Source organism: Muntiacus reevesi, chromosome 12 (genome assembly GCF_963930625.1).
Source record: "Muntiacus reevesi chromosome 12, mMunRee1.1, whole genome shotgun sequence".
Taxonomy (NCBI): domain Eukaryota; kingdom Metazoa; phylum Chordata; class Mammalia; order Artiodactyla; family Cervidae; genus Muntiacus; species Muntiacus reevesi.
In genome coordinates, this window is record NC_089260.1 from 54,314,580 (window position 1) to 54,332,838 (window position 18,259).

Genomic DNA, 18,259 nt, shown 5'->3' on the forward strand with positions numbered 1-18,259 from the left:
GAAGCTATGAGATACAATTCCTGTCCTTCCATTGAATCCTACAGTAGCGATAAGGCAGAGACATACTTTTATGCCTTTGCATTCAAGTTACTTGGGCTTCCGAGGTGGCTCAGCAGTGAAGAACCTGCCTGCCAAGGCAGGAGACCCAAGAGATTTGGGTTCAGTTCCTGGGTCGAGAAGATCCCCTGGAGAAGGAAATGGCAACCCACTCCAGTATTCTTGCCTGGAAATCCCATGAAAAGAGGAGCCTGGCGGGCTGCAGTCCATAGAGTGGCGAAGAGTCAAACACGACTGAGTATGCATGCGTGCATTCAAGTTACTTGAACATCACAAAAGGTGTGATTGTTTATTCTGTTCTTTTTATTTAGACCACACGAGGTCAAGGAAAAGAACTAAAGATGAGGCATAACAGAGCCTTTTAGGATGATCAGGAGGGCATGAAGCAGAGAGAGAAAGCAGCAGATGCAGTGCCAGGCAAAGCCCAGGGAAGTGGCTGCAGAAGCCCTCGGGCCGAGGCAGGGCAGCCCTGGATGTTGGGTTAACAAGACTTCATCCTGGGCACTTGAGTGGGGCCTGGGGTGGCCAGGCAATGTGACAAGCCGGTGACACAGCTGCTTCAGAGGGAGCACAGCGAAGGCAGGAAAGGGAAGACAGTGGAGGCGGGGCTACTAGTCAGAGAGGAAAAGAGGACCAAGGTCTGAGCTGTGGGGGAAGGCACACCAGGAGCAGGGGAGATGATCTCAGAGTCAGATAGAGGGGGAAACCCAGAGAGGATGTCAGAGGGGACTGGGGTCCTCACGGCAGGATCAGGGTGATGGTGAGCTCCAAGCATCAGCTGGCAGGAACACGGGCTGAAGGATATTGGCCAGACTTCTGCCCTCAGTCCAGAGGCCTCTCCCGCTCAGCTCAGGGAGGGGGACTTCGGTCAGCCACAGCCTCAGCTCAGATGCAGTGGGGCGGCAGGAGACAGAGGGGAGAAGTCACCCCTTCCCAAACAGGAACTTTTTGTGGCTCTCACACAGTCGCTTCATTAGATCACAAAGCATTAAACATCTATGAGCACAGACAAAAGCTGTCTTGCTTACTACTAGGTTTGCTATTTTAGGTTTGAGGAATTTACCCTCTTAACAGTAGAGGGAAGTTTCTTAAGGGAGCTTTGCAACTTTTCAAAATGCAAGAAAAAAAATAGCTTTTCATACAATATTCCCTCGGCATTACTTTTTGTTCAAAGGGGATGGAGGGGCCAAAAAGTAACAGTGAAAAGAAAAAGGGACAAAGCTTTACTTTTTTCTCTTGTAAAGACGAATCTGGGCTTTGTGGATGCTGCATCCCCCATGCCAAGTGAGTAACACTGTGATGCAGTCACATGGACACTTTCCACGAAGACAGCAGGGCATTTCAGATGATGGACATGGCTGGAAGAGGTCACGTCAGTTCTTCCACGACGGGCAGGAACCTGGAGGCAGAACTAGGGAAAGGAAGTTCTAAGAGACGGCTGAGATGAAGATGAAGCTCTACAGGAGGTGGCCCAGAGGCTCAGAGCCACCAGAGCTTCAAGCAAGACAAGTGAAGTCCACCCCACCAGGGAGCATCACAGTCCCTGATAAACAGCAGGTACTCAAGCATACATGAGTATGGGTGCCCACCACTGGATTCCACGGGCTACAAAGAAATGGAAGTGGTGCCAGTCACTATTGACACCACTAGTTACCACATCAGTCGCGTCTGACTCTTTGTAACCCCATGAACTGTTGCCAGCCAGGCCCCTCTGTCCATGGGATTTTCTAGGCAAGAATATACCCAAGCCAAGTGACACTTGGAGCTCACCATCACCCCGACACTGCAGTGAGGACCTCAGTCCCCTCTGACATCCTCTCTGGGTTCCTATCTCTATCTGACTCTGAAATATCTCCCCTGCTCCTGGTGTGCCTTCCACCACAACTCAGGCCTTAGTCCTCTCTTCCTCTCCAGCTGCTATCCCTGCCTGGGTCTTCTTCCTTTTCTTGCCTCCACTATGCTTCCTTTCCAGTGGGTCTTCCCAACCCTGGGATCGAATCCACATCTCTTCTGTCTCCTGCATTGGCAGGCGGGTTCTTGACCCTAGTGCCACCTGGGAGGCAGTTACTACATCAGTTGGTCCAAATCTGAGCACAGGTTTTAGAAAACAGCTCAGTAAGGCCCTGGTATCCATGTCCTAATGCTGAAACATGGAAAGAGAAAAGATTTTAGCTCTATTTACCTTTGGCCTCAGGCAGTTTCATCTAAGGGGATTAGGATTCTAGACAAAACTCTTGTCTGGAGTTTAATAAAGACCCGAAAGTCAACCTACTGGAACCTGCTAAGGCCACACCACCCGATTCAAAGGGCTACCCACCACAGTCAAGGCTCCCAGGCTTGGCACCAAAGGGCTGCCTGTGGTTGTTTCTAGTCTCACACCAACTCATGATCCAGACAGGAGCAAATAAGAGACCTCATGCCCAGACCATTCTAAATCAGTCGATCTAAATGTGAGCTCTGGGAGAAAGGAGTACGTTTTGGTTATATGTGGCTGATCAGTTACTGCCCTCCCCAGTGCAGGTGGCCTCGTCTCATCGGTGGAGGACCTGAATCCCACAAGGCGGGTGAGGGGATGAGATCTCTCTGTGTCTGGCTGAGCTGAGTGAGACCCAGTCTCTCCCCACCCTCTCACTGGGGCTGACCCCTTGTCTCTGCTGCATTTTCTGCTGCAAATGAAATATTCTGGGACTTCTCAGCCTCCAAAACCGCCAAGAGCCAATTTGTTACAATAAACTTCATTGAGATCAAGATTGAGATCCTATTGGTTCTGCTTCTGTGGAGAACCCAGACCAACACAAGGTATACGTGAATAGTATACCTGGTAAAATGAAAAATCCAAAGTAATGTGAAGGTCCTTAAGACCTAATGTACAGCACCGGGAACTCCACTCAATGTCATGTGGCAGCCTGGATGGGAGGGGAGTTTGGGGGAGAATGGATACATGTGTATGCATGGCTGAGTCCCTTTGCTGCTCACCTGAAACCATCACCACATTGTTTGGTAATCAGCTATATTCCAGTGCAAAATAAAAAGTTTTTAAAATTTTTTAAATAAAATCAGAAGGGTAAATTTCAGTGATAACCATAAAAGTTTGGGGGCAGGAGAGTTGTTCATTTAACAGAGAGCACCCCTTTCTCCTGTCCTCAGGTATAGGATATTGCTCCATTTTAAGCCACTGAGGGAGAAGGACTTTATATTTTAAATTGCAAGCTAATAGACACTCTTTTCCTCATCTAAATAAATTCATGAATAAAATGAATATCCTTAAGTATTCCTGAGACAGAATGTATAAGAACATGTGATAATGTCTTGGTTTGCTTAATTAAAAGGCCTTAGGGTGTGGTCTCTTGATCATGAACTCAACTCACTTCAACATCTTTTGGGTAAGAGCCAGAGAAACTACAGAACTTTTCAACAGCTGAATGCTTCATGTTGAGATTCTACTGGAAAAGGCACATGGAAATAGCAATGGGGGATTAACAACTGAAGAGGTTCGGATGTGTGCCTGTGGATTCTGAAAGGAAAAACTCCTGTGGGAGAAATCCAATAAGCACACCTGCCTGGCCAGGGGAGTTGGAATCCTTCACACTGCGGTGAGGGCAGGGCGGCTCCTACCTGGGGAAACGTGGCCGCTGCAAAGCTCACGCTGAGCACGGGGGTTACAGCTGGAGAAGCGTGACCCCACTCAGACTACCTGCCATGCATAGGACTCCGGGGGCTTCCCAGGTGGCCCAGTGGTAAAGAATCTGTCTGCCAATGCAGGAGACACAGGAGAAATGGGTTCGACCCCTGGGTCAGGAAGATCCCCTGAAGGAGGAAATGGCAACCCATTCCAGTATTCTTGCCTGGGAAATCCCTGCAACAGAGGATCCTGGTGGGCAACAGTCCATGGGGTCACAAGGAGTCAGACATGACTAAGTTCGCACACACCCACGCATGGGACTTCCATCATTTGTATGGAAAATTCACTCAAAATCAAATTCCAAGGACTTCCCTGACGGTCCAGGGATAAGACCCTGCCTTGCAAGGCAAGGGATACCAGTCTCATCCCTAGACTGGGAAGGTCCCACATGCCATGGAGCAACGAAGCTCGTGTGTGTTCTAGAGCCTGAGAACTGCAACTACTGGAGGCTCTAGCCTCTGCAACAAGAGGAACCACCACAGTGAGCAGTCTGCACACCACAACTAGAGAAAGTACCCACACAGCAACGAAGACCCACCACAGCCAATAAAAAAAAAAGAATTTCAAACAATGCAGGGAGACTGTATATATCCTCCAGCATGACCTAACAGAATATTTCAACTTCCCACAAGAAATAGATTGTATATGGCCCTGTAATACTCTCCCCCTACAAAAGTTGTAAATATAAATTCACTAACAAGGATTAGAAAAATAATCTCCGTTAAATTAAAGAACTAAGTTATTAGACAGCCAGTCTATCCCCTGAAAGATGGTGACCACTTTGACCAAAAACTGTAAGAAGGCTGGTTAGACACTGAGTCTTGTTGTAGGTTAAAACAGCCTACAGGAGTTGGGAAGAGCACCCAGGACTAGTCGAATTCCAGACCACCACAATGATTTCTCTTCTTCCTTCAAGGTCACTGAACAAGAACAAAACTCACAGGGAAGAAAAAATGTCTGATTCTTAAAATCACAACGTTCCAATCAGTGATCATATGAATGAGCACTGGCCAGGGATAGACTAAAAGGATTTTAAAAATCCTCAACTCATAGTCAAGTGTACATTGAACCTCCCAACTCACCTTGTTCTAACTATGTAGTCAAAACAGAAGTGCTGTCAGGGGTCACTGATATCTCCCAACACTACTGAGTTTCCAGTTTCCAACTGTCCATTTCTGATGGAAACAGTGGCCCCTTGAGAGCCAGGGATCGGAAGATGATGCATAGTTTTCATGTGGGTGAATAAACAGGCTCATCCATCTAGGATGGTTGGAGGGTTTGCACGAGAATTTGAAAATACATCCTTGTATTTTATTTGCTAAACTTCACCCAAAGACTATAGTCAACAAGCAAGCACTGGGAAAGATGAAAGCCTAGAGAAGAACATACCAATATTCTTATTTCCAAAATGATTTCCTTTTCAAAAAAATACAAAAACACAGCATCAAAATCAGTGAATCAACAAAAGCCATTTCAATGGATATAGCATCACCAGTAACAAAATATGACTTAGAAACAGGAGGAATAACCCATGATCCAGAGGGCTGACAGGCAGGTTCACCAGGCTGCCAGCTCCACCCCAACTCCAATGCCAGCTTCTCAGGGGGCAGAGCAGAGTGACATGTGATAGCCCGGTCCCTTGTATGGCAGGCACACTTCCCCAGCACAATTCCTTGTGTACTTTATAGAAGGAGATCAGTGCCTTTAAGCTGGTATATCAGGTATTAGGTAATCAGTCTCTGGTGACATTTGCTGGAAGATGAAGCAGGTGACACCCTCTGAAATGCAAAACCACAAGCAGTCCCACAGTCCCAGGAAACCCGTATGTCCAGATAGAAATTTTCCCTCTTCCCCAATCGCCATCCCCAAAGTCCACTCTGAAGGCTGGCTTGGAGCCTGCTTGGTGGATCCCAAAATTCTACCGCTGGGCTGGAAGGCCTGTCATCGCAGCCGAAAAAATGGAGAAGAGCCCTGCTGTCCTCTGGGTCCCATGGGAAGGACCCACTGTCAGCAGTGTCACCGCACAGCCAGTAGGTAAATAAGCCACGTCCCAGGCCCTGTGGACACAGCAGTCCTTGCAACAGTGACCTGCTCAACCTGGAGAAACACACTTATAATAACAACAACACATACACAATTTCCCTTAGGAATGAGGTGAAGAAAACAGCACAAGAGCGGGGGCCAGAGAGTGGCTGGAGAAGGAGGGACCTTAGCTTCAGCAGTCGGGGTGAGTCTCTCAAAGAGACTTTCACGCTGTGATTGTGTAATGAGAACACACGAGACGGATAGAGGGGCAGATGGCATCCAAGAGATGGTAACCCCTGACACCAACCAAGCTCCACGGAGAGCTGGCTGCTCTGCCAGCACCATCCGCCTTAAACCCCACAGCGATCCCCTGGAGTGAGTCCTGCAGTTTCCCATCTGATAGATCAGGAAACAGGTTCCCGAAGTCTGGGTAACCTGCTCAGCCCATCCAGCCAATCTTTAAACCCACACAGGCTCCAAGAGCAAGGCACCCTCTCCCAGACTCTCAGGAATCCGCTTGCTGGTTTGCTGGCTGACAACTACTTGGCCTGATTATCCAAGCCCTCGCCCCGCCCTGCTCCCAGTGACAGAGAAACAAAGCTCAGAGCTCCCAGGGGATGTGCCGCCCACTCTGAATGACACACAGTGTCTGAGTGTCCCCTTGGGCCTGGCAGATCCAGACTGTCCCAGTTCCCTGATTCTCTGACACCCACAGTCTGCAGTCCACCTGGGGGAACAGAATCTGCAGATGCCATCTCGTGTGGTTGCGAAGCAGCAGAAAGACACTTAGAGGGGATGCAGTTTTCTACACTAGCTTCCAACCCAGAGGTCGGAGATCCCACTACACAGCCCCTCCCCCCAGAGCCTTCCAAATAACAGAATTCAACTCATATTACCCAGGCGCAAATAAAACTGAAATACAAACCAGCAAGCCCCTCAGCCTGGTCTCCAGAAAAGACCAGATTTTGCCAAATCTAAGGCAACTCTGTTTTCCAGTGTTGACATCGGAAATGAGGATCCACGTCACAGCGGGTCCTTAACAGGCGAAGACTAATGGGAAATTTGCTTTCTTTCTCAGTGGTGTACACAGCAATGACGCATCTTAAGAGCAATACTCTGTCAAAGTGTTAATCGCTCAGTCGTGTCTGACTCATTGCGACCTGGTGGACTATAGCCCACCAGGCTCCTCTGTCCATGGGATTCTCCAGGCAAGAATACTGGAGTAGATAGCCATTCCCTTCTCCAGGGGATCTTCCCAACCCAGGATCGAACCCAGGTCTTCCAGGCAGATTACCATCTGAGCTACCAGGGAAGAGTGTGTTGGGTGAGCAGTAGTTTAGCATATCTCCTCTGCTTTCCTTCCCGCCCAGCTGGTACTGGTCACCACGAGGTGGGCACACAGAGCTGCCAATCTGCAAACGAGAGCCTGCCCCCACACCCCGAGTCACACCCTCCAGCAGGACCCACTGCATACAAAATAAACAGAAACTCCCCCCTCCCTCACCCTGGGGCCTCAAGGTAGGCCCTGCTGACCTGGCTCTTCTGCTACTGTCCCCTGTTCCTCACGAAGGCCACAGGGCCTTTGCACAGGCTATCTGTCCTCTCGGCCCAGAGACCTTCCAGAGGTTGCCTCTTTTTCTCACATAATGTCTTCACTCAATCAGCCTCCATGAGGTCCTCATATGAGAATGCCTCCCTCAGTCTTGATTGCAATTAGTACTGCTTCAAATGAGCTTTTCACTTACTTGTTTACTTCGTCTATTTTGTCCTACTTTATACCTGACTCGCTCAATGAGGCAGGGACCTTGTCTTTCCTGGGCACCACTTATCTCCAGGACCTGGCACACAAAGAACCCTCTATAAATATCTGTTTAATATAGCAATCATAATAGAAGAAATTACTAAACTACATTAATTCACACAATTACTTTATTTTCATTACCTTCCAGTCAACGGGATAAAAAAAAATTGCTGCCAAGAATAGCTATTTTGAAAGGTATCAGTGGTTCTTCCTGAAAAAGACAAAAAAGATGAAAGTAACTTCTAACAGAGTACTGAGGAGGGAAAAATGCTTTGCATTACAACCTAACTACTCCAAAATTTCCCATAGGCTTCCGAATTGTAATTTTAAAAGCTTTACCTGGAAATGGAGAATTTCAAAATCCACTGATCTTGCTCTGATGTATAAAACACAGCACAGAAATCTTATAATTTTTCTAGAAATCTGTCTGCCAAATGACGAATTGCTTCCTTGGGCAGAGTTTTCACCTTTGAACTTTTCCCCAAAGTGTTTATAATGTTCAAATTCCATCTTTAGTGTCAGTTCCACTTTAGAATTGTTTAATCATACTGGGAAAAGGAAGCAATTTGCTTCACCTACTAATGTTTCCTTAAAAAAAAAAAATTAAAAACAAGTATCATGTCTTTAAATGCTGTGTTCTTATATGATTATCCTTAGGAGACTCAAACTGCAAAAAGTTAGAAATGTGAAAATCACTTGCAGGCCCTTCTCACAAGCAGGAGGGAATCAAACATGTCAGAATAGGAGAGAATGCATATGATTTAACTTCAAGAATTTTGTATCACATAAAGACAGTCCAGAAACAAACTTGGGTTTAAAAACAATGAAAGTGTATTCTGCAATACATTTCCTCACTGGTATCTAATGACTTGAACTAATTGGACCATGACATCTACGAACAACAAAAACCTAAATTTCTTACTACTTAGTGTTCACCAAAATCGTCCATACAAATCACCCCATAACTTATCCCAACAAAATTTAGAATCAATACTACATTTATATGTACGCATGTGTGCGTAGTTGTCTCTGAATCTTTCAGACCCCATGGACTGTAGCCTGCCAGGTTCTTCTGTCCATGAGATTTCCCAGGCAAGAATACTGAAGTGGGTTGCCATTTCCTTCTCTAGTTGATCTTCCCGACCCAAGGATTGAACCTACTTGCATTGGCAGGTGGATTCTTTACCACTGAGCCCCCAAGCCACAGGCACACCTGGGTTAAAACTGCAGCTTTGCTTCTCTGGAGCTCCATGACTCAGCCAGGTCACTTAGCCTCACCTGAAGCAAGGAGATAACAGCAAGGACCCAGTGCTGCAAGAGTTTAGAGAATGCAGCGTCATTTGCATGGGGCTCGGCCAGAGAGATAATCCTCATTACAATCCAGAACCCCCTTGTTCCTGCACTACCTCCTCTGCTCGGTGCTGTACTAAGTGGAGTGAATATTTTTTTCCTGGATGAGTCATGGCTTTGCAGAGCGCCAGAGGCTTCAGCCTGAATTTCAATTCTTGCAGCATTGTATGGAGTGGCACAATGACGGTAAAAATCAGAATACACGAGAATCCACCCTAGTAAGTGGCTGTCTTAAAGTCAAGAAGTGAGTAGGTTTCTTATTTGTTTTTCTCCCCTAGGAGTTGAGTGTTGAGGAGAAAAAGAAAAAAGCGCAGGTTTGCTGAGAGATCCTCTATGCTCAGAATGATCAATCTTGCTCTGTTATGGGAAAAGAAGAGTCTAGGGTACAGTCAACTAAATCAAATTTTGACTGACAATGTTTGTCTTAACACCTGGAATACCATGGTTTTCAGAGAGAAAAATTTGGCCAATAGTCGTAAAAAGCTGAAAATGCAAAGAACAAACTTTTCTTACAAGTCTATTTCTAAGGAGATTGTTAGAAGGCATCAATGCAGAAAGAGTGTATTTTGGGGAGAGGGCGAGAAACAAAACTGAGAAAGGAATCCCTCCTCCAATTCGACTGGATCACACGTATCAGTCCACCAGCACCAGTCACAGCACCATCTACTGCCACAGGGTCCCCACAGCAGCCCAGCTCTGCAGGGCCCCACGAGTTAACATCAGGCCTTGGCTTAGCTAAGAAAACTGTTTAGGAACGAAAACGATGCCACTTCAAAGGTAAAAGTGATGAGCAGGGGAGAACCTCAAAATGAGGGTTAACTCCTAACAATCTTTTCAAATATCTAGGTAACAAACATCATCTTTCGGTTACGAACGCATGATCATTAAGCCATTTTACTTTTTCTTTGCTAGTTACACTATACACTCTGCAGATTTTAAAGCATGGGTAAGAATTATGTGTTCTGGCTGATGTAGGTATAAAGGGTACATATATTTATTTTTTACTGCCTTTTGACACAGTGCAAGTCACAACTGCTGTGCTAGCAGCCACAGCACAGGAATTGAAAGCGAGGAATTGAAAGTATGATTCCAAACCTACAGAACCAGGGGGTTCAGGATGGGGCTCAGAGCCCAGCTTTCTCCAAATGTCTAGGCTTCTCCCTAGACAAGAAGGCCCCTAAGGTCTTCTTGAAATGTCTTGTGAAATGTACCTGCATATGAGCAGGTGCAGAACTGTGTTCTCATTCTGAGATCTGCTATATCTCATGTATAAGAACACACACAACAGCCTGTCTGTCTTAAGCAAAACAATGACCCAACCTCAATCCTGATCTAAAAGTAAACCACAGACTTAAAACAGACTATCAATTAAAAGATCGGGGATTAAAAAAACCAAAACAACCATTTTCCATAGGAAAAAACACATATGGACTGATAATAAAAATTATAAATAAAACCAGCTGACACTTCCCTAGCACCATGTCCCAGAGGGCATGATGCTAAGCTCTTTACAGATTATCAGGCTGTCAAAATACCATCTATAGTAATAGCACAGATTAAATACCATAGGGCAAGTCGATGGAGTGTTAACTCGAGGAAGAAGCCTGGCTTACCATTAACTCACCCTTATGTCAGAATAACTGTACTTAATAAATAGCTCATTGGAATGACTAGGAGTGGTGACGTCGCAAAATGAGTACAAGTTAATTCGGGTATTTTCCATGGAACGACTCTAAGTGTAAATTGGGAGGAAAAAGGCTAAATAAATAACTTGAGCTCCAACAGGGGAAATGAGGAAAATGGAAGTCGTTTACAGTCATTTACTATTTATACTGCAAAAACTGCTTACTCTACTATCCGCCTCCTCAAAATCAGACCAGCGCGCAGCCCTGACCATACCAGCTACGCAGTGTTGTCACAGATGTGTGCCAGGTTGTGAATAGGACGTGGCCGGCAGGAAAAACGCAAAGTTAGCTCCTGTTCTCCGGCGGGAAAGAAAGCCTGCTTAATTTTTTGTGGCTCAATAAAGCTGAACACCAACTCTTAAGGGTTAAAAAACCGGGCATCAGGTGCTCGCTTTCTGCTCTGCAGAGGGATTTGAGCTCACGGCGAAGTTCCCTCGCTTCCCTCCCCGGCCTGCACCCCGCAACGAGGGAGAGCTGTCACCACCCCGGGTCCCCACCACCAGCAGCAAAGCCCCCGGACTGGGCAGCGCGCTCGGCGGCCGGGCTCCCAGCTCCGCAGGGTGATGGGGCGCCAGCGCGCCAGGGGTCACTTAATTCCATTTCAGATCTGAACGCTTTCAAAGAAAGTCCAGACAATTGAGACCACGGATGGGGCCCGAGAGGGTCCCCCAAAACAAACTTTCGGGGCCTCGGAATCTGCATATCTTGCAGGAATTCCCAGCCCGCGAGGAAAAGAGACCGATACTCGCAAAGTACTCAGGACCAGAGATGAGAGGCCGCGCGAGGGGGCCCTGGCCGAGGGGGTCCCAGGCGGAGCCCCTACCCGCGCGCCCAGCTCGCCGGGCCCCCGCTCCGGCCTCCCGCCAACCCCCGGCGCGCGGCGAGCTCGCGGCCCGGAACGCCGGCCAGGGTCGGTCCGGGCCACGCGGCCCGCGCGCCCCGTTGTACCGAGACCCAGGCCGGGCGGGAGCTGCAGAAGCGGACCCGGCTGCTCGGCGGCCGCGCGCAGCTTCGGCGTTGTGCGCGATCGGGGCGCGGCGCTGCCCCTCAACTCGGCCCCCGGCCCAGACTTACCTCGGCCGCCCTCCCCTGTGCGGCTCGAGCCGGGCACCGGGCTCCGGGGACGGCGGGGAGAAGGAGTCGAGGCCCGAGAGGGACGGGGGCCGGGCCGCCCGGGCCGCCGGAGGGCAGAGCGAGGCACTGGGAAGGCCGCGGGGTCCGGGACGCTAGGCAGCTGGGGGCAGAGCTGGCGGCGGCCGCGGCGGCTTGGTCTGAGTCGAGTGGGAGGGTCCGGCTGCCAGCGCCGGGGAGCGAGGGAGGGAACTTGGAGCGAGTTGCCGCGGCCGGGAGCGCGTGTCCCCGCCGGTGTGCACGCCCCCGAGCGCCCCGCCCCCGGCCCCACCCCTCCCGCAACCCCCCCTTCTAGCCCCTCCCCCAGATCATCCCCACCCCTCACTCCCATCACCCCGCCGCCCCGCCTCCAAAGCGCTCCGGCATTGGCCCCCCATTCCCTCTGGGTTGGAGAAGCGCTGGATCTTAACTGCCAGGAAACCCCAAATCTGAAGCCTGTTCTGTGAGTGTGAGAACTCGCCAGTTCACCAACCTAGAGGTCGGTGCCTGACAACATTCCCTATTGACTTTCATCTACTCAGATACACCCTCTCAGTATTTGTAAACTAAGTTTCTGAAGGCTATTTTTTTTTTTTTTTTTTGGTTGATTGATTGGTTGGTTTTGTTTTGCTTTTTAATTTTTTTTAATTTAATTTTTGAGTATAGTTGGATCTCCTGTGTCTCCTGCATTGGCAGGCGGATTCTTTCTCCCTGAACCACCTGGGAAGACCTCAATAGATAGTTTCTTCTTAATTTTGTATCAGTTTCTGCTCTACAGCAAAGTGAATCAGCTATCAGTTCAGTTCAGTTTAGTTCAGTTGCTCAGTCGTCCCCGACTCTATGCGACCCCATGAATCGCAGCACGCCAGGCCTCCTTGTCCATCACCAACTCCCGGAGTTTACTAAACTCATGTCCATCCAGTCCGTGATGCCATCCAGTCATCTCATCCTCTGTCGTCCCCTTCTCCTCCTGCCCCCAATCCCTCCCAGCGTCAGGATCTTTTCCAATGAGTCAGCTCTTTGCATCAGGTGGCCAAAGTATTGGAGTTTCAGCTTCAGCATCAGTCCTTCCAAAGAACACCCAGGACTGATCTCCTTTAGGATGGACTTGTTGGATCTCCTTGCAATCCAAGGGACTCTCGAGAGTCTTCTCCAATAGGTATACATAAATCTCCACTTTTGGGATTTTCTTCCCATATAGGTCACCACAAAGCGCTGAGTAGAGTTCCCTGTGCTGTACTCATTAGGTTCTCATTAGTTGTCTATTTTATGCACACTATCAGTAATGTGTATATGTCATTCCCTGTCTCCCAATTCATGCCACCCACCCTGTTCCCCCTTGGTATCCATACTTTTGTTCTCTACATCTGAGTCTCTGTCTCTGCTTTGTAAATAAGATCATCCATACCATTTATTTAGGTTCCACATACATGCTGAAGGTATTTTTGAGACTCCAAAAAAGATTTGAAGAAGACATTAGAGAATATAGGAAAAAAATCTTCGGGTACAATGTGCCACCCCTAGAGTATGGACCAGCTGATGTTTAGAATTGTTTTTGGGTGCATCCTTATTTATCTCATAATGCATGGTTTGGTAATGCTTTTTCTTTTGATTTGCTTAATAACTTGGTTGGGGTTTTGAGGGTTTTATTGTTTTAGGAAGATTAAACCCATTCTAGTTTAGCATTTACTATTGGGAATGTTAAAAGAGAAAATCTGTATTTATCAAAATGGTTGATTTTGAATGAGATATGAGTTCACAGCATAATTACTTCTCTAAGATATGTAGCAAAATTTTATTTTATATCTTTAGCACATTTGAAATGCAGTTGCATTCATCCTGTTTTCTCAGAAGGGTCATCTATATTTGAATTATGTGACTCTTGTTTCATGTAAGTTCAGAAATTATCAAATAAAGAAAACTCAGGCTCCCATAATAAGCCTTTGGCTTTTTACAAGAGAACCATTTTAAGAAAGTGAGATGATACTGGGTTTCCAATGGAACTTTCTTCTGGCATACTAATGCATTCCATGTGATCACAGATTATGTTGTGGTCTCCATTAACTCCTGAAGTCGTGTAACAGTAGAATGAAGTTATTTTTCATCCTTCCCATAGCAAATGGAACCAACCTTTCTCAAAGTAGTCTATTAAAAAAAAAAAATTAATCTCTTTACCCCAACCTCTTCCTTTTGGGAATTGCTTCCTGCCTTTGTGTATGACACACCTCCACCGACATTGCAGGAGCACATGACCCAGGTCTGTCAATCAGACTGCATCTCATCCCTGGTACAAAGTGGAGGGGGGCTGGCACATGTTCTAATGAGGGGGGTGGTCCTTTTTCTGAACTGATGTGGCAGCTTCAGAGACCATGCTGTGGAAACCTGCAGTGGCTGGAGGAAACCTATTAGGGAAGAAAACCACCTGAGCCAGGAAAACAGGTAGAGTCCTGACAAAATTAACAAGCCCCTCTAGGCAGCCTGGTGGTTCAGAGGGTAAAGAACCCGTCTGCATTGCAGGAGATAGGCGTTCGATCTCTGGGCTGGCAAGATCCCCTGGAGAAGGAAATGGCAACCCTCTCCAGTATTCTTGCCTGGAGAATGCCATGGACAAAGAAGCCTGCAGGCTACAGTACATGGGGCTGTAGAGAGTCAGACACAACTGAGTGACTAACACACTAATAGTATCTTCACTTAATCATCTACTAACACTTTCGCTTTTCACGGGCAGCCATCTCTGAAACCAGTTAGGACTGCTGCACGTCTGAGGAAATGCATCAATAAATTGTATTTTTAGCTTATTCTATTCTGAGCTACGTTGCTTTCCAAAATACTCACTTACAAAGCCATAAACAATTCCCATAAGACCTAGGCTCTGAAAATCAGGAATGTAACCAAACAGTGCAGCTCCCTTGTCACCTAAATGGCCTGCATAATAAAGTAGATGATAAGACAGTCACTTATGAGGAAGGCTTGCCTTGAGACAGGACTAAGGGTGTCATTTAGGGCATTACTATGGCGCAGGGTAGATTCCATATTTTCACTTTGTCCTTCCCAAAAGCAAAAATCAGTAAAAGATGTGGTTAGAAAACGAGAGAAGATAACGACACTTCAAAACTAGAATATCCCAGTAAATGTTTTTGTCTTAATTATTCCAATAACAGGTGCTTCATAGTCCCCAGTATTTGCTGGTATAAAACATTTCTCTTCTGGACTCACAATTGTAGGATCTGCTACAGACTCTGCGGGACTCTGGGGTCTGCTGACTTTGGTTCATCATGCTGGAATTTTACTGATCAGGAGAAGTGGGCTGTTGGCCTGTGCTTGGAATTCTTTTGTCTCAGAGAGATTCTTGTCTCTAAAAGTAGATAACAATATTCGACTAGTACCCTATGAGCATTCACACACTAGTCAGAGGGTTGCTTAGCCGTTACTCACAGGTCCCATGAATGAGAGGAGTGTTGGTGGTGAGGGAGTGGGCTGCATGCACTCAAAGGCATTGCTTTGAACCTCTGATTCCAAGGGTGTTTCCTTATGGGAATTCTGATCCTTATTCAGAGTTTTCACAACTCTTTCTTCACATGGGTACGTACCCAGTTGTGTGGAGAACTAGTGACATTTCATGTATGAAAGCCTGTAAACAAAATAGTAATACATCATAAACAGATCTGAGCCCCAGAAAAGAAACAGTACAAGGAGGTGAACCATCTCCAGAATCGTGAGAGGGTAGCTTAGGAAGAAAGAGTAGTTCTGAAATCCTGGCCCAGCTCTGAATGACATTTATTCAAATGATTGGCTATGATTCCCCAGTGAAAATGTCAATCAAATATCCAGAGATTTCCCATGTCCATACATCAGATCTATGTGATGTCAGTGCCATTTCCTTGCCCAAGAGCACTGTAACATCTCTCAGTTCACCAGGGATCCAACAACCCCAACTGTCCGGAACCCATTCCAGGAACAGAGCATACATCGCTGCTTTTCAGACCCTAAAAAGAATCTCTTGAGTGCCCCTAAGACACCACCTCTCTGGTTTTGGGGGGAGAGGGATAGACTTGTGTATTAAAAAAAAAAATCCCCCAGGAGATTGTGATGTTGAGCCAGGGTGAAGGTAAATAAGTTCTGTGAATACCTGCTCTTAATTCCACAGGAAAAGACTCCTTGGATTTAGGATTGTATGTAAAATTATAGTTATTGATTGAACAAGCTTGATTTGTCTTTTCCTCTGAACAACTGAGGTTATAGAAGAAGCACTGAGGGATGCTCCTTAGGAGGAGGAGGATTCTCTAGAAGCAATCAGGCTGAAAAAGCAGAGCTCACGGCAAGGCGGAGATAAGAGACTCTCTAAGTAGAAAAACACCACCAGTTGCTTTGGGAAGAGGTGACTCCACCACAGGCAACAGCCAGGGGTTATCTTTATTGCACATTTCAGTTTATTACATGTTCATGCTAATGATCGATGAATCAAAACAGTTGAGTTATGTCTAATGAGTACTGACTCACGTCATTTAATACTAGTAATAGCTCTCATTTATTGTGTACCAGGTCTGTGCTTCCCAGGTGGCGCTAGTGGTTAAGAACCCACCTGCCAAAACAGGAGACTTAAGAGATGCGGGTTCAATCCCTGGGTCAGGAAGGTCCCCTGGAGGACGGCGGGGCAACCCACTCCAGTGTTTTGGTCTGGAGAATCCCATGGACAGAGGAGCCTGGAGGGCTACAGTCCGTGGGGTTGCAAAGAGTTGGACATAACTGAAATGAGTCAGCATGCATGCTCAGATCTGTGCAAGGCAGTATACATGCCTCATTTCCAGTCATCACAATGGCCCTAAACATAAGTATTTTGATCCCCATTTTATTAAGAAGAAACTCAGGCCCAGGGAAGGTGAGTGAGGTATCCAAGGTCGTGGAGTTAGTAATTAGGGGATTTAAAGTCTGGTTCACAGGGTGCCAAAACCTATGTATTGTTTACTCTAAATCAACCTTGCCTATGAATCATATGAATCACAGTCCCTAACCACGTGAGCTATTTAAATTTAAAAATTAGATTGAATGAAGGCTTCCGTTCCAGTGCCACTAGCCCCTTTTCAAGTGCCATTAGCCACATGGTGGAGGCACAGAGGAAAAACATTTCTCTCATCATCCCAGAAAGTCTTGTTAGTATTGACGTAATGAAGGCAATGTTCTCTGTGATTAGATTTTTCAAGTAAGCTAGTCCAACTTTATGTTAACTATTTGGATGGGATGTTTTCAAAATGATGTCATATGTTCATGTGCCTGTGTCTTGTTTTGTTTGGGCTGCTACAACACAAATGCCATAGACTGGGTTGCTTATAAACCACAGAAATTTGTTTTCTCACAGTGTTGGAGGCCAGGAAGTCCAAGATAAAGGCAGACCCTGATGGGGTGTCCAATGAGAGCCCAGCTTCTCCTTGTGTCTTCAGATGGCAGAGGGAAAGGGGCAGCGAGCTCTTTGGGGGTCTCCTTTATGAGGGTGCTAACCCCATTCCCGAGAGCCCCACTCTCATGACCTAATCACCTCCAAGGCCTTACCTACTAATATCATCACTTTGAGGGCGGGGAGCATGATTTCAATGTATGAGTTTGAGGGATACACAGACATTGCAGCCTGCCTTAATTAGCAGAGCACACGGAACTAAATGTCTGTTTGAGGCATTCTGGGCAGGGCGCCCACCTCAGTGGACCACATTGAACTGATTGACTGGAGATAAGCTGCAGCAAACACCGAATAGTAAAATAGCAATGCAAGACAGCACATATTTAATTGAAAGGGTGGTCAGCAATATTTGTATTCATAATTCAGGGAAAGAGAACCCATGTTCTCTCAATGACCCAGATGGCCTGCCCCAAGCCCATACTTCTATCTCCATGGGCCCTTCTGCTCCTACCCTCACGCCTTGTTTTCTCCTTTGGCTATATTCTAGTGCCTGTGATGTTCTGCCCTCAGCCTGCTTGTGCTCATGCACTCTTCCTGTGGGTTTTTTCCCCCAGTTCTCTATCCTCAGCTACCATTGATTTGCCTGTAACTGCAGAATTTTCATCTCTAACTCCCACTGCATTTTCTGATCCTCAGGGAAGTTCTCTTTCTAGCCTTTTACTGAACTGGTGCTGCTCACACTGCTCCGTCTCTGGACCATCAGCATCTGTGAATTGTTGCTACTGCTCTAAGCCAAGATGAGTTTAGAAGATAGAAGTCTGTGGTTACACACATCTAGCAACTTGTTTTTTCAAAATTTGTTTATTTGGCTGTGCCAGGTCTTTTACTTGCTGCATGGGAACTCTTAGTGGCAGCATGTGGGATCTAGCTCTCAGGGATGGAACCCGGGGCCCCTGCATTGTGATCTTGGAGTCTTAGCCACAGATCACCAGGGAAGTCCCATTTCTAGCAACCTGACATTGCTAGGACATGATCTTGTATTCTGTGCTGCCGCAAAGTCACTTCAGTTGTGTCCAACTCTTTGTGACCCCATGGATTGTAGCCCTCCAGGTTCCTCTGTTCATGGAATTCTCTAGGCAAGCATACTGGAAATGGTA

The 18,259-nt window shown here is 46.9% G+C and overlaps 1 protein-coding gene across 2 annotated transcripts in view; it reads right to left on the reverse strand.

The window, feature by feature from the left end:
- The window catches only part of FAM110B (family with sequence similarity 110 member B), a 137,292-nt gene extending 125,358 nt beyond the window's left edge, over positions 1–11,934 (reverse strand). For both annotated transcript variants that reach the window (XM_065903278.1, XM_065903275.1), the window contains exon 1: positions 11,675–11,934. The gene's annotated coding sequence lies outside the window, so the exon portion shown is untranslated. The remainder of the gene's footprint in view (positions 1–11,674) is intronic.
- Between the last annotated feature and the right edge of the window lie 6,325 nt (positions 11,935–18,259).